The following is a 16,123-nucleotide window of genomic DNA, read 5'->3' as shown; positions in this document are numbered from 1 at the left end:
GTAATTGGACAGGACAGTCACCTTTGGCAGGGTACATAGTCGGGGGCAGGCACAGCAGCAGGGCACATACACAGTGCAGTGATGCAGTGACTAGTTACCCTGGTTAGTCTGGGAGGTTGTTTTCATGTTATGTTGGGGGGGGGGGTGGGTTGCTCTGTGACTTTGTGGCGGGGGAGGGCAGTTACAGATCTTAAGCGCCGGTCCTTAGGCAGGATCACAGAGCCACACAGCATGGGATCTGTAACCGTCCTCCCCCTGCCACAAAGTCACATAGACCCCCCATACACACAGTCCCGATCAGGAGGGGTGACAGGCTCTGTTGAAACAACCATCCCACCGCAGCGGAGCCTGTCAATCCTTGAGTTTAGAAGCTGCATTCGTGTCACAACACTACACCCGCTCCGCACCACAGTCTGCGTCCCAGTTTTAAAAAATTCCCGCGAAAACAGTATTAAAGAAAACGGTGTGCTTTAACAAAGTAGAACTACCGGTATTTTTATTTCGACACGTGTGTTGGAAGGGGGGTGAAGGGGGTATGTAACTGGATAGGATAGTCAACATTAAGTGGGTAAAGAAACGGGGGCAGGTTTAGCTTCTCAGTACACAAACTTTAAAGTCACAGGTTACCCTGCTCACTCAGGAACTTTGCTTTCAAAGCCTCCCGGATGCACAGCGCTTCCCGCTGGTCTCTTCTAATCGCCCGGCTGTCTGGCTGTGAGTAATCAGCAGCCAGGCCATTTTCCTCAACCTCCCACCCCGCCATAAAGGTCTCCCCCTTGCTCTCACAGAGATTGTGGAGCACACAGCAAGCTGCTATAACAATGGGGATATTGGTTTCGCTCAGATCACAGCGAGTCAGTAAGCTTCTCCATCTCCCCTTGAGACGGCCAAAAGCACACTCCACCACCATTCTGCACTTGCTCAGCCGGTAGTTGAAGAGTTCTTTTTCAGTGTCCAGGGCGCCAGTATAGGGCTTCATGAGCCAGGGCATTAGCGGGTAGGCTGGGTCCCCGAGGATGACTATAGGCATCTCCACATCCCCAACAGTTATTTTGTGGTCCGGGAAGTAAATACCTTGTTGCAGCCGTCTAAACAGACCAGAGTTCCTGAAAACACGAGCGTCATGAACCTTGCCCGGCCATCCCACGTAGATGTTGGTAAAACGTCCCCTGTGGTCCACCAGTGCTTGCAGCACCATGGAAAAGTATCCCTTTCGGTTAATGTACTGGGTGGCCTGGTGGTCCGGTCCCAGGATAGTGATGTGAGTTCCATCTATGGCCCCACCGCAGTTTGGGAATCCCATCGCTGCGAAGCCATCTATGATCGCCTCCACGTTTCCCAGGGTCACTACCTTTGGCAGCAGTACATCAACGATTGCCTTCGCTACTTGCATCACAACAACCCCCACGGTAGATTTGCCCACCCCAAACTGGTTCGCGACTGACCGGTAGCTGTCTGGCGTTGCAAGCTTCCAGAGGGCTATGGCCACTCGCTTCTGTACACTCAGTGCAGCTCGCAAGCGGGTGTCACTGCGCTTCAGGGCAGGGGACAGCAACTCACAAAGTTCCAGGAAAGTTCCCTTCCGCATGCGAAAGTTTCGCAGCCACTGGGATTCATCCCAGACCTGCAGCACTATGCGGTCCCACCACTCAGTGCTTGTTTCCCGTGCCCAGAATCGCCGTTCCACGGCATCAACATGACCCATTGCCACCGTGATGTCCTCGGCGCTGGGTCCCCTGCTTTCTGACAGGTCTGTGCTACTCTCAGACTTCAGGACATCACCGCGGTGCCGTAGCCTCCTTGCCTGACTTTTCTGCATCTGCCTCAGGGAAACCTGTATGATAAGCTGCGAGGCGTTGAGAGCGGCCACAACTGCAGCGATGGTCGCAGCGTGCTCCATGCTCGCAGTGCTGTGGCGTCCGCGCTGTCAATGACTGGAAAAGCGCGCGAACTGATTTCCCGCCGGCGCTTTCAGGGAGGGAGGGCGGGAGTGATGGGCGGATGATGACAGTTACCCAAAAGCACCCTCGACTCATTTTGTTACCCAGAAGGCATTGCCGGCTACACCCAGAATTCCAATGGGCAGAGGGGACTGCGGGAACTGTGGGATAGCTGACCACAGCGCACCGCTTCGAATGTCGACGCTTTCACCGTTAGTGTGGACGCACAAAGTCGAATTACTGTCCTTAGTGTGGACACACACGTTCGACTTTGCAATATCGATTCCAAAAATTCGATGCAAGTAAAATCGAACTACTCTCGTAGTGTAGACAAGGCCTAAGGTGCCACAAGTACTCCTGTTCTTCTAGCAAGGTTAGTGACTCTGGGAAATGTGCAGGTCATAGTGGATGGCTTTGCTGCAATGGGGTTCCCTAACTGTGGTGGAGCGATAGACGGAACACATATCCCTATCTTGCCACCGGACCACCTTGCCAACCAGTACGTAAACCGCAAGGGGTACTTCTCAATGGTGCTGCAAGCACTGGTGGATCACAAGGGACGTTTTACCGACATCAGTGTGGGATGGCCGGGAAAGGTGGCTATTCTCAGGGATGATCCCTTTTAGCCAAGCGCAAACAGCCCAGCATGAACGGGGTCCTTTTACTGTTCCCTTACAAAAATTCCTCTGTTTCAACCAGGTGACCATGAATGATATCACTCTCCTGAGGCTAACACAGAAAGATATAGACCAAATGTTGCTTGAATGCGACCAAAACCCAGGACCATTCGCTGCCATGCTTTGTGCTGCAATGATTCCAGACTACTTGCTACTGGCTTGGCGTGGTAAAGTGTCCTACTGTGGAGGATGAAATAAGGCAGCCCTCCCCAGAAATCTTCTGCAAAGGCTTTCAGAGTACCTCCAGGAGAGCTTCATGGAGATGTCCCTGGAGGATTCCCGCTCCATCCCCAGACACATTAACAGACTTTTCCAGTAGCTGTACTGGCCGGGAATGCATCCCAAGTCTTCAGGGCAAATCAAACATTAAACACAATTGCTTTTAAACCCTGTAGTGTAGTTACAAATGTGCACTCACCAGAGGTGCCTTCTCCGGCTTCAGGGTTCGGGGAGCTGCCTTGGGAGGGTATTGGCTCCAGTGTGATGAAAAGGTCTTAGCTGCCAGGGAGAATGGATTCTCTGCTTGCCTGCTGCGCATTCTCCTCCTTCTCCTCTTCCTTATCCACAAAATCCTCCTCCCTGTTGCGTGAGACTCCCCCTTTGCAGTTGTCCACAGACAGTGGTGGGGTAGTGGTAGGGTCCCCCCCCCTACAATGACATGCAGCTGATCATAGAAGTGGCATGTATGGGGCTCTGACCCGGAGCGACCGTTTGCCTCCTTCGTCTTTTGGTAGGCTTGCCTGAGCTCCTTAACTTTCATGCAGCACTGCAGTATGTCCCTGTTGTAGCCTCTCTCCACCATGCCCTGTGTGATTTTGGCATATGTTTTAGCATTTCTTCTTTTTGATCGGAGTTCAGCCTGCACAGATTCTTCTCCCCATACAGCAATCAGATCCAGTGTCTCCCATTTGGTCCATGCTGGAGCTCGTTTCAGTGGTGTAGCCAGGTTCTAAGAGCAGGGGGAGCAAACATAAAAAAGGCGCCCCCCCCTGGCTCCTCCTCTGGCCTCGCCCCCCGGCTCCTCCGGCCACGCCTTGCCCCCCACTTGGCTGGCTCCTCAGGCCACACTGCGGCCATGCTGCGCCCTCGCTCCTCTGGGCGCACCACTACCCTGTGGCTGTAGAGGGAGGCTAGCAGAGGACAGGGAGTTTGAGGGGAGTTGGAGGGGAGGGATGTAGAGGGAGGGTGGCAGGAGACAGGGGGCTTGAGGGGAGATAGAGGAGAGGGATGTAGAGGGAGGGTGGCAGGAGACAGGGGGTTTGAGGGGAGATGGAGGGGAGGGATGTAGAGGGAGGGTGGCAGAGGACAGGGGGTTTGAGGGGAGGATGTGGAGGGAGGGTGGCAGAGGATGGGGGTACGAGGGGAGGTGAAGGGGAGGATGTGGAGGGAGGTGAACAGGGGGTTTGACTTGAGGGGAGGTGGAGGGGAGGATGGCAGAGGACGGGATACGAGGGGAGGTGAAGGGGAGGGAAAGGCAGGGGCGTGGGTACACGGGAGGGGTACACGGGGTATGGAGCTTGAGGAAGGGTTATCGGGGATGGGAGTGGGCTGGGGTCCCCAGGGCTCTCTGTGCAGAGGGGGCTGGAGCTGCCCCAGGGACTGGGGGAGCCTGGGAGTCCACTGCCTGGCCTTCCGCTGCTTCTTTCCGGGGCCCGGCCACTAGGCCTGGCCCAGCCAGCAGCAGAGAGCAAACCCCACCATGGCGAATCACCCGGCAGATCAGTAGCCGAGATCGCGTGCGGCTCAGCGGCCAGGAGCCGGGGGAGCTGCGAGACACCGCCTGGAGCCTGGTGGTGGACGGAGATGGGCAGAGGATCCCGTTCAGGGCCCTGGTCCGGGAGCACAGAGCCATCGTGGTGTTTGTGCGGGTGACGGGAGAGCCGCTTTTTGTGTCGTCCCACCTGCTTGTGCAAGTGGCTCTTGCGTAGCGGGACACCGAGGCATCTCCCCACTCAGTTCCGGTCTCCAAACCCACATCTTGGGGGGGGGGGGGAGAGGGAGCAGGCTGGCTGCAAATTGGGTTCCCACGGTGCCCCTCACACTGTCACTGCCTCGGAGGGGCTCGCCGCATGCAGCACCAGCCCAGGCTCAGCGCTGGCCCTACCCTTGGGGGATGGGGGCAGAAGGCAGTGAGCTCCGCCAGGCGCGGTCCGAGTGAGCTGCAGCCCAGCTCGCCTGCTCAGCCCGGGGGCGCTGCCCTGCCCAGGGCTGCTGGCGGAGCCTGGCTGTGGGCGGGTTGCGCTGACAGGCCGCGGCAGGAGGGGGGAAGCGCTCTCCCCTCCTTGGGGGAGTTTTATTCCGGTGAGCCGAGGGCGGCGCCGAGGCTCCTGCTGGGAGTGACCGGCCGCGGGGTCCGCCCGGTGTGGCTGCCGCGAACAGGCGGGGGAGACCCTGCCCCGGGGGCGCCCCGGGACCCGGTCAGTGCAGGAGGCGGGGTGGGCACTGAGCCGCCCTCGCAGCGGGCTATGCGCGGAGCTTGCCACGAGCAGCGCAGAGCCGCGGCATCCGCTCCTCCACCATGCACGGGCTCTGCTGCTGCCTCTGCACCACAGAGCACTCCAAGGGGCCCGTCCGCCAAACCGTCCGCATCAAAGTTATCTGCGGGGGGTAGGGAGGGAGTTGTGGGCCACCATGCTGCGCCCCCCCTCGCTCCTCCGGCCGTGCCGCCCCCTCTCCATGGCTCCTCTAGGCATGCTGCCCTCCCTTGCCTGCAGGAGCCCAGCCCCACCCGGCAGTCCAAGCTTCAGAGTGGTGCGTGGGCCCCGCTTTTCGAAAATGTGCTGAGGGGAAGCGGCTGCATACCCTGCACCCCACTAGCTATGCTACTGGCTCGTTTGTGATTCTGGGACTGAACGGTCACCTGTGCCGCTGAGCTTGCCATGCTGACCAAACAGGAAATGAAATTCAGAATTTCCCGGGGCTTTTCCTGTGTACCTGGCTAGTGCATCGGAGTTCAAAGTGCTGTCCAGAGCGGTCACATTGGAGCACTCTGGGATAGCTCCTAGAGGCCAATACCGTCGAATTGCATCTGCACTACCCCAAATTCAACCCAGCAAGGTCGATTTTAGCATTACTCCCCTCGCCAGGGAGGAGTACAGCATTCGATTTTAAGAGCCCTTTAGGTTGATGGAACGGGGTTGGATGTGTAGACACGTTGCTTATAAAATCGACCTAACGCGGCTAAATTCGACCTAACCTCTTAGTGTAGACCAGGGCTTACTAAAGTCAAGATATGCCACATCTACAGCTTCCTCCCTATCCACAAGACTTGTTATCAAGTCAAAGAAAGCTATTAGGTTGGTTTGACATGATTTGCTCTTGACAAATCCACATTGACTGTTACTTATCACCTTATTATCTTCTAGGTGTTTGCAAATTGATTCCTTAATTATTTGCTCCATTATCTTCCTGCAAAAAGAATAGGAGTACTTGTGGCACCTTAGAGACTAACAAATTTATTTGAGCATAAGCTTTCGTGGGCTACAGCCCACTTCTTCGGATGCATAGAATGGAACATATATTGAGGAGATATACATACACATACAGAGAGCATGAAAAGGTGGGAGTTGTCTTACCAACTCTGAGAGGCCAATTAAGTAAGAGAAAAAATTTTTGAAGTGATAATCAAGATAGCCCAGTACAGGCAGTTTGATAAGAAGTGTGAGAATACTTACATGGGGAGATAGATTCAATGTTTGTAATGGCTCAGCCATTCCCAGTCTCTATTCAAGCCTAAGTTGATTGTATCTAGTTTGCATATCAATTCAAGTTCAGCAGTTTCTCGTTGGAGTCTGTTTTTGAAGCTTTTCTTTTGCAAAATTGCCACCCTTAGGTCTGTTATTGAGTGACCAGACAGGTTAAAGTATTCTCCTACTGGTTTTTTAATGTTATGATTCCTGATGTCAGATTTGTGTCCATTTATTCTTTTGCGTAGAGATTGTCCGGTTTGGCCAATGTACATGGCAGAGGGGCACTGCTGGCACATGATGGCATATATCGCATTGGTAGATGTGCAGGTGAACGAACCCCTGATGGCATGGCTGATGTGATTAGATCCTATGATGATGTCACTTGAATAGATATGTGGACAGAGTTGGCATCAGGCTTTGTTGCAAGGATAGGTTCCTGGGTCAGTGTTTTTGTTCAGTGGTGTGTGGTTGCTGGTAAGTATTTGCTTCAGGTTGGGGGGTTGTCTGTAAGTGAGGACAGGTCTGTCTCCCAAGATCTGTGAGAGTGAGGGATCATCTTTCAGGATAGGTTGTAGATCTTTGATGATGCGCTGGAGAGGTTTAAGTTGGGGGCTGAACGTGACAGCTAGTGGTGTTCTGTTATTTTCTTCGTTGGGCCTGTCTTGTAGGAGGTGACTTCTGGGTACTCGTCTGGCTCTGTCAATCTGTTTTTTCACTTCAGCAGGTGGGTATTGTAGTTTTAAGAATGCTTGATAGAGATCTTGTAGGTGCTTGTCTCTGTCTGAGGGATTGGAGCAAATGTGGTTGTATCTTAGAGGTTGGCGGTAGACAATGGATCGTGTGGTGTGTCCTGAATGGAAGCTGGAGGCATGTAGGTAAGTATAGTGGTCAGTAGGTTTCCGGTATAGGGTGGTATTTATGTGACCATTGCTTATTAGCACAGTAGTGTCCAGGAAATGGACCGCTTGTGTGGATTGATCTAGGCTGAGGTTCATGGTGGGATGGAAATTATTGAAATCATGGTGGAATTCCTCAAGGGCTTCTTTTCCATGGGTCCAGATGATGAAGATGTCATCAATGTAGCGCAAGTAGAGTAGGGGCGTTAGGGGACGAGAGCTAAGGAAGCATTGTTCTAAATCAGCCATAAAAATGTTGGCATACTGTGGGGCCATGCGGGTACCCATAGCAGTGCCACTGACTTGAAGGTATAAGTTGTCCCCAAATCTGAAGTGGTTGTGGGTGAGGACAAAGTCACAAAGCTCAGCCACCAGGCGTGCTGTGGCCTCATCAGGGATACTGTTCCTGACAGCTTGTAGTCCATCCTCATGTGGAATATTGGTGTAAAGTGCTTCTACATCCATGGTGGCCAGGATGGTGTTTTCAGGAAGAACACCAATGCATTGTAATTTCCTCAGGAAGTCAGTGGTGTCTCGAAGATAGCTGGGAGTGCTGGTAGTGTAGGGCCTGAGGAGAGAGTCCACATAGCCAGACAATCCTGATGTTAGGGTGCCAATGCCTGAGATGATGGGGCGTCCAGGATTTCCAGGTTTATGGATCTTGGGTAGCAAATAGAATACCCCTCGTCGGGGTTCTAGGCATGTGTCTGTACAGATTTGTTCCTGTGCTTTGTCAGGGAGTTTTTTTAGCAGATGGTGTAGTTTCTTTAGGTAATCCTCAGTGGGATCAGAGGATAATGGCCTGTAGAATGTGGTGTTAGAGAACTGTCTAGCAGCCTCTTGGTCATATTCCAATTTATTCATGATGACGACAGCACCTCCTTTGTCAGCCTTTTTGATTATGATGTCAGAGTTGATCCTGAGGCTGTAGATGGCGTTGTGTTCAGCATGGCTGAAGTTATGGGGCAAGTGATGTTGCTTTTCCACAATTTCAGCCTTTGCTCATTGACGGAAGCAATCTATGTAGCAGTCCAGTCTGTCGTTTCGACCATCCAGAGGAGTCCACGCAGAATCCTTTTTTTTGGAGTGCTGGTAGGGAGGATTCTGTGGGTTAGTATGCTGTTCAGAGGTATGTTGGAAATATTCTTTGAGTCGGAGACGTCAAAAGTAGGATTCTAGTTCACCGCAGAACTGTATCATGTTCGTGGGTCTGGAGGGACAAAAGGAGAGGCCCCGAGATAGGACAGACTCTTCTGCTGGGCTAAGAGTATAGCTGGAAAGATTAACAATATTATTGGGTGGGTTAAGGGAACTACTGTTGTGGCTCCTTGTGGCATGTAGCAGTTTAGATAGTTTAGTGTCCTTTTTCCTTTTCCTTTTTCTAGACATTGAAGGTAAGATGATGGTAATTCCCCAGGTTGTCTTTATTCCCTTTTTTATAGATTTGCACTGTATTTACTTTTTTCCATTTCTCTGGAATCTCCTGTTTTCCATGACTTTTCAAAGATAATTACTAATGGCTCAGTTATCTCCTCTTTCAGTTCCTTGAGTATTCTAGGATGTATTTCATCAAGCCCTGGTGACTTTAAGACATCTAACTTGTCTGAGTAATTTTTAACTTTTTCTTGCCCTATTTTAGCCTCTGATCCTACCTCATTTTCACCAGCATTCATTAAATTACATGTCCAATTGCTACTAAACTTTTTGGTGAAAACTGAAACAAAAGAGTCATTTAGCACTTCTACCATTTCCACATTTTCTGTTATTGTTTTTCCGCTCCTCATTGAGTATTGGACCTAGCCTGTCCTTGGTCTTCCACTTGCTTCTAATGAATGGTATTGGGTTAATGCATCCAAAAGATAAGAAAGAAAAATTTCACAAATCTCAGTGGAATTTAAGGTCACTGTTTCTGCCTTTGAATGAGTTTCGGTTTGTCATGATAAAGGGAGAAAAGACATAATACACCAATTTAGACTAAGTTTAACAAAATATATCTGATGCTTGGGCTCTGGCTTGAGTTTCCACTTAAATATAAGTCTAATTTGTTTATTCAGAGGCTCCCAGCAGTTTCTGAAATATACGTGTTATAAAGCACCAATATTCTTTAGTAATGAAACACAGTATCACATAATGCTTTAAAACAGTGGTTCTCTCAAGTTGGGGTGGGGTGGGAGTCAAATTTTATAGCAATGTGTGGCGAGCCTTCCCACTAACTCAAGGGCTCGCAACACCATCCATTCAATTTTGGCCCAGCTTCTCCTCTGTGATGATGGAGGGATGACTGTGCAAATTTGAGTGAGTGGTGGTGTGACCTGACACAAAGGGTTGCAATGTCCACTAGCACTTTCTGATGCTGACACTGAGAAATATTACCCTGAAAACTTTGTGGATGTTAAGATATGTGCTTTTAAGAGATTTCCTGGCCTATGCACAGTTAGACAGCAGGATCAAAGGTCTGATTTATTTAAAGTAGAATCCCCTTTCTTAGGGTAGGTCTATACTTACCTCCGGGTCCGGCGGTAAGCAATTGATCTTCTGGGATCGATCCCGGAAGTGCTCGCCGTCGACGCCGGTACTCCTGCTCCGCGTGAGTTATTCACGTAGCTGAAGTTGCGTATCTTAGTTCGAAGTGGGGGGTTAGTGTGGACCAGGCCTTAGAATCAATGTACTGGTCCCAGTTCCATCTAGATTACATTGTAAAGTCCCATTTTGTAGAGGGGGGGGCTCAAAGTAAAAAAAAAAGTTGAGGGGGCATGATTCAAGAAAGTTCGAGAACCCCTACTTTAAAGAGTCAGTCATAAGCTAAACTACAAAGGAAAGTTTTAAGGCAAAATGTAAAGGGAGGACGGTGAGGGAAACTAAAAGGACCTAAAACTTGAATGACTAGAAAACAGGATGACATGAAATTTAATAAGTACGGCTGTCAAGAGATTAAAAAAAATAATCGCGATTAATTGTGCGATTAATCGCACTGTTAATAATAGAATATCATTTATTTAAATATTAATAAGATAATTGCAAGGTTGTGCAGAGTGGGACAACATAATTTGAATGTTGTGTATACAGTGATGGCCTCTGCATTCATAAACTTCTGAGAAAAAACATGTAGATATTATCATGGAAAGGTCTATAAAGATATCTTTCCAACATGCTGTGGTGGTTAAAATGGTGAATTGTATGCTTGAATTTATGAATAAGGGGATAAAGGAGGTTGTAAATTTTATCTCGTCCCTTTCAGCTGACCAACAGCTTTTTCATTGCATTTAGGTTCACATAGCCTTTACTTTTAAGATAACACTGATCTGTGGGGTGGTATGGTCCATGTTGGCTCCTTTTAAGACAATTTTTTTATCTTATTTAAAACCATCTGCAGTCACCCCTATTAGTCAGAGGCCTTCTCTTTAGAAAATCCCTTATGCCTTTAATTATTTTTTGAACCAGACATCCTTCCTACTCCATTTCTTCTGGCCTTATGACTCATTATTTTCAAGGCCTTCCTTCTACTTGCTAGTCAGGGCCTTTCTTTATAACACATTTATTTTTTTCACGAAACTTAAGCTAACTCTAATTCTTTAATTTCATATTTTTTCTATACTCACCATTTTGGTTATGTTAATTGGCCAGGGAAGAAATGTATACAAAGGACTTCCAGAATAATTTATTTTTCTGTTACGCTACACCTAATATGCATAGTCTTTCTCAAAGGACTGAAGTCTTAAAACCACCACGTTCTCTTGTGGAGGTCCATCAGGCACATGCCATGTCTGTTCCACATTAACAAGTCTGTCTGTATGATGAAGAGTTTCTAGAACCCACTGCTCCAAGAAAGAATGTAGAACCATAACTTATTTGCCTTATGGCAGTCCTAGCAGCCTGGGAACATCTTTGATTTGCTTAGCTAAGCTTTTTTAGCTTAGCTTTGTATTATAATTAATTATTTATCCATAGCAGCACCTAGAGGCCTGAACCAAGATCGGGGCTCTAGGGTGCGAGGCATTGTATATACACACACATTGTGATTTGATCCCTGCCCCAAAAAGCTTGCAATCTACAGCTAGAATTTTCAAAGGAGACTAATGGAAGTTAGGCACCTAATTCCCTAAGGCTCAGCCTAAATAGACAAGACAAAGTGGGAGAAAGGAATTAGTAATATTCCCATTTTACAAATGGGAAATTGAGGGACACAGAGAAAAGATAACATGCCCAAGGTGACACAGGAACTTAACCCATACCTCTGAGACCCAGTTTAGTGCTATAAACACCCAAGACTATCCTTTCTCCCCAAAGGATAATTTTTTTTCTAACCCCTGCCAATTAGCGACTACCTTACCCTAGAAGCATGGGGTCTGTATCCTTATTTAAAAAATCCTAATACAATTGTGAAGGTTCTTATTTTCCATGCAAATTAAAAAATGTAGTCTGTGAACAGTGATTCCTCTTTGAAGGTGTTTTATTTTTAAAATTGTCCCTCATCCTCTGAGTTCCTTCCCTCTTCTTTCCATTTCATTCACAATCATTTCAAAATACTGTATTTTCCCTTACTTTATTGTCTGTTCTCTAAGTTATTTACTCATGCATTTGTCTGTCCTTGTCAGGGTTTTTTAGTTGATATCTTTATAAAGTTCTCCCTTTGTGTAAGTGGCATCTCCTTTTTCTTTCCACAAAGGTCCTCCTTGGTGGTGATGCTGAGGCCTTTGGTACAACTGCAAGCTATACATTTCTCTGTCTAAAATTAGATTTCTTCCCTCAGGGATCTCAGATGGTCTTCAGACTATCAAATCCAATCAATCAGAAAGGTGATTTAACTTGCAAAAAGTGAGGAGTTGCATTAAAAGAAATGTGCTGTGGTTCAGTGCAAGCCTCATTACCCAATAATACAGACTGACTCAGATCTCCTTTTCTAGACAGGCTTAGCCTGTCAATTGAAAAAGAGAAGAAAAATGGCAGTCTTTAGTACCTTGTTGACCATAGCAACCCTTGAGTCTGGTTGCAGAAGAATGTCCATTTGCCTTTGAATTATAAGTAGAGCAATATTGCCATATGTATTTTCTTGTCAAATATTACTCTTTAGTAATGTCGACTGACAGTGTTGCTTTGCCAGTGTTTCCTTTGCAATCACATTCAGTTACATATATTTCACATTTAAAGGGAAGATATATGACAAGTGATAGCACCTGGTTTTCAAGATGCATTATCTCTGAAATTAATAGAGAACAGTACACAAATCTGCAGTCAGATTGCAAAGGACATAGACTCATTTCCTCAAAAATCAACGGAAGTTAGGATCTGGGCAGTAGTTATCATTCTAACCTATCTTACCTGCTTTTTGTTCCAGTTACTGAAGCATCTTATGGAATTCCAGTGACTTAGGCCATGTCTACACTGGTTAGCTTACAGTGGCACAGTTGTACCGATGGAGCTGTACCACCGATGGAGCTGTACCACTGTCTGATCGCTTGTGTAGCTGTTCTATGCCGACGGGAGAGAGCCCTCCAATTTCTAGTTTTGACAGAATAACTAAAATGGGCAATAAATCTGAGTCTTCCTCCTTACCTAGAATGGAGGTGATTGAACAGAAAAATCCCTGCAGCATGTGAGATATGGGATTGTGTTGATATCAAAGAAATCTGTATGATAATTAAATTTATTGCTCTCTGTAGACTATGGTAGTTTAAAAACTCTTAGAGCAATTACACTTACCTTTAGATGCTACTAGAGTTGAATGAAGCAGGAGTACCCTGCCTGAAATTACTGATTATAATGTGTAATGAAGAACCTCTTGGATGGCTGGATCTGCCACTGCATGACAGAAATGAAACAAAGATTTTAGATAACAGACTAAATCTGAGGAACTCTGCTTTTATGAAGTGAGGGACTAATTTAAAGAAATTGTTTCCCCTCTAATCAGAAAACCTTTTCAAAACTTGCAGTAGTGACAAAAGGAGATCAAGCATTCACTTTTGAATTCTTCAAAGCAAAACACTGAAGTTGAAAATTGCTGACAGCACTTCCTACTTCTTTCATTCTGACAATCTTCAAAGGTTCCCATCTCCACCTCTATACACATTACCTAATATTTAACAATCAAGAAAAATGTTTTCTTGTGATGATTTTTGTTTTGTAGGGGAGAAGTGACCTCAAAATTTTGTGGAGAAGGCCCCCTTTACAACAAATTCATTTTATGTCTGTGGGTTCGCTTTTCCTCTCTTCACAAATGCTATACTGACTCTTATATCCAGTGATGATTCTACCAGGCTATAATGAATCAAAACAGGAAATACAGAACCTTTGCTCCAAAGAATTCAAAGTGTTTTACAAATATTAATAAAATCTCACAGTACCTCTTTTGAGTTTCACAGCTAAATATGAAGTGGAACAGATTATTTAGCATAAAAAACAAAACCACCCTATCACCTGTGGACAAACACTTTTCACAAAATGATCGACCTGTCAGTCCTTGTCCTCAAGGCAATCCTGCACAACTAGGGTTGCCAACTGTCTAATCACACAAACCCAAACACCCTTGCCCTGCCCCTGCCATGCCCTTTCCTGAGGCCCTACCCTTGTCCTGCCCCTTCTCTAAGGCCCCGCCCTGCTCACTCCATCCCCCCTCCCTCCGTCACTTGCTCTGCCTCACCCTCATTCACTTTCACTGGGCTGGGATAGGTTTGGGAGATGGAAGGGGGAGCAGGCTCTGAGCTGGGGTCGAGGGGTTTGGAGTGTGGGAGGGGGCTCCAGGCTGAGTCTGGGGAAGGGGGTTGGGGTGCAGGCGGGAGTGCGGGGTGCAAGCTCTGGGAGGAAGTTTGGGTGCTGGAGGGGGCTCAAGGCTGGGGTGGGGGGTTGGGGTGTGGGAGGGGGTGCTAGCTCTGAGAAGGACTTTGGGTGTAGGAGGCTCAGGGCTGGGGCAAGGGGTTGGGGTGCAGGCACTGGGAGGGAGTTTGGGTGCAGGAGGGGGCTCAGGGCTGAGGTTGGGATGGGGGAGGGGGTGAGAGGTGCAGGCTCCAGGCGAGCGGCGCTTACCTCAGGTGGCTCCCGGGCAGCGGCACTGTGAGGCTAAGGCAGGCTTCCTGCCTGCCCTGTCCCTACGCTGCTCCTGGAAGCTGTCAGTATGTCCCTGCAGCCCCGGGGGGGAGTGGGAAACAGGGTTCTGCACACTGCCCCGACTGCAGGCACTGCCCCTGCTGCTCCCATTAGCCGCAGTTCTTGGCCAATGGGAGCTGCGGAGTCAGTGCTCTGGGTGAGGGCAGCACGTAGACCCTCCCCTGACCTCCCACACCCAGGGGTCACAGGGACATGCCAGCCGCTTCCGGGAGCGGCCCAGGACCAGAACAGCCAGGGAGCCTGCCTTAGCCCCGCCATGCCACCGGACTTTTAGCGGCCTAAAATCTCCCAGTTTGGCTTCAGCAGCCTCCGGGAGACAGAGCCCGATTCTGGGAGACTCCTAGCGAAACCAGGAGGGTTGGATAACCCTATGCACAACACCTTCAAACAACTATAATGGGAGCTTAAATTAATAATTTTGCTACACGTTAACAATCTTGGTCTTAATAAAGACCTTGGATTTGTGGTTTGTTACAACAACTTGTAACCCACTAACCCCTCTTTTTCTGTTTGATGTCTGCAGAGATGTAACAGGGCACCTCCCTTAGAATATATGTTAACTACTTATGCTAAACAATCTATTCCACGTTCTATTTTGCTGTGACACTCTGAGTACTTTCCCAGGCCTGAAAAAAGCTCTGTGCATCTCAAATCTTTTCACTAATAAAAGTTGGTCCAATAAAAGATATTTCCTCACTCACCTTCTCTCAGTTATTTACAAGACATGCAGGAACTATAACAACCTAAAAATGCGATATCCAAAAACTTAAAAAATATGGACATGGTCCTTACATTACTGACAACCGTATAAAAAGATGTCTGTTCTAACTTCAAAACCATTTTATAATGAGGTAAGTAATTGATGGTCAAGCCATTTCCTGGAGATTAGTGACCAGTCCCTGTGTGGATCTGAGCCTTGGTGACTGGCCTGTAATTCCAGTGCATTTCTGTAACAACCTACCTATTTAAAAACTATTTTTAATTTTGGAATTAAAAATTCATATAAATTTTAACTTAGATTTTGTTTAAAAATATACAAGTATATGTTAAAAGGATGCCACTAATACAATAATCACACTTCTGCCTGAGAGATGTTTAAAGCCTACTATGGTTAAAAGTAATACAAAAAATACTACAACTAAAAGATATTACAAGGAAAAACATTTTCTCTATTGCTTTCAGTTTGCGTATTTGATAGCACTTTGGCCCTGATCTTCCAAGAAGAACTATGTAGGCAGAGCCCCAACAAAGTAAACAAATGCAAAGGTCTAACCCCCCAAAGGGAGCTTGCAGGATCCAGGTCCTTTACATGTAATCATTTTAATCAAAGTCAGTTTTCACTGTTTGTCCAGGTTTTTCATATAGAAACAGGAGAGAAAATTTTTTAAAACAGAAAAAATCAGCTGTAAAATAAAAATTTATAGGATGCTTGGGCAGGTGTCTTACCTGAAACTAAGTTTAATTATTTGTATTTGGATGTTGACTAGAATTCAAGCTGATGCTGTTCCTAAAATCTCTCTCTCTCTCTCACACACAACATTCTTTGTTATAAGAAGAACAGGAGTACTTGTGGCACCTTAGAGACTAACAAATTAAATTTGTTAGTCTCTAAGGTGCCACAAGTACTCCTGTTCTTCTTTTTGCGGATACAGACTAACACGGCTGCTACTCTGAAACCATTCTTTGTTATGCAATTATAAGATGACGTAGTCTACAAAATCTCACTCTTGTGGTTCATACTATGAAAAAGTTTGAACACCATATGTAAATAAATAGACTTTGCTAGTAGTAATTGCATTAATGCTGAGATGCTGTTTCCA

This window comes from Chrysemys picta, chromosome 8 (genome assembly GCF_011386835.1).
Source record: "Chrysemys picta bellii isolate R12L10 chromosome 8, ASM1138683v2, whole genome shotgun sequence".
Classification (NCBI taxonomy): Eukaryota; Metazoa; Chordata; order Testudines; family Emydidae; genus Chrysemys; species Chrysemys picta.
This window is presented reverse-complemented; position numbering follows the sequence as displayed.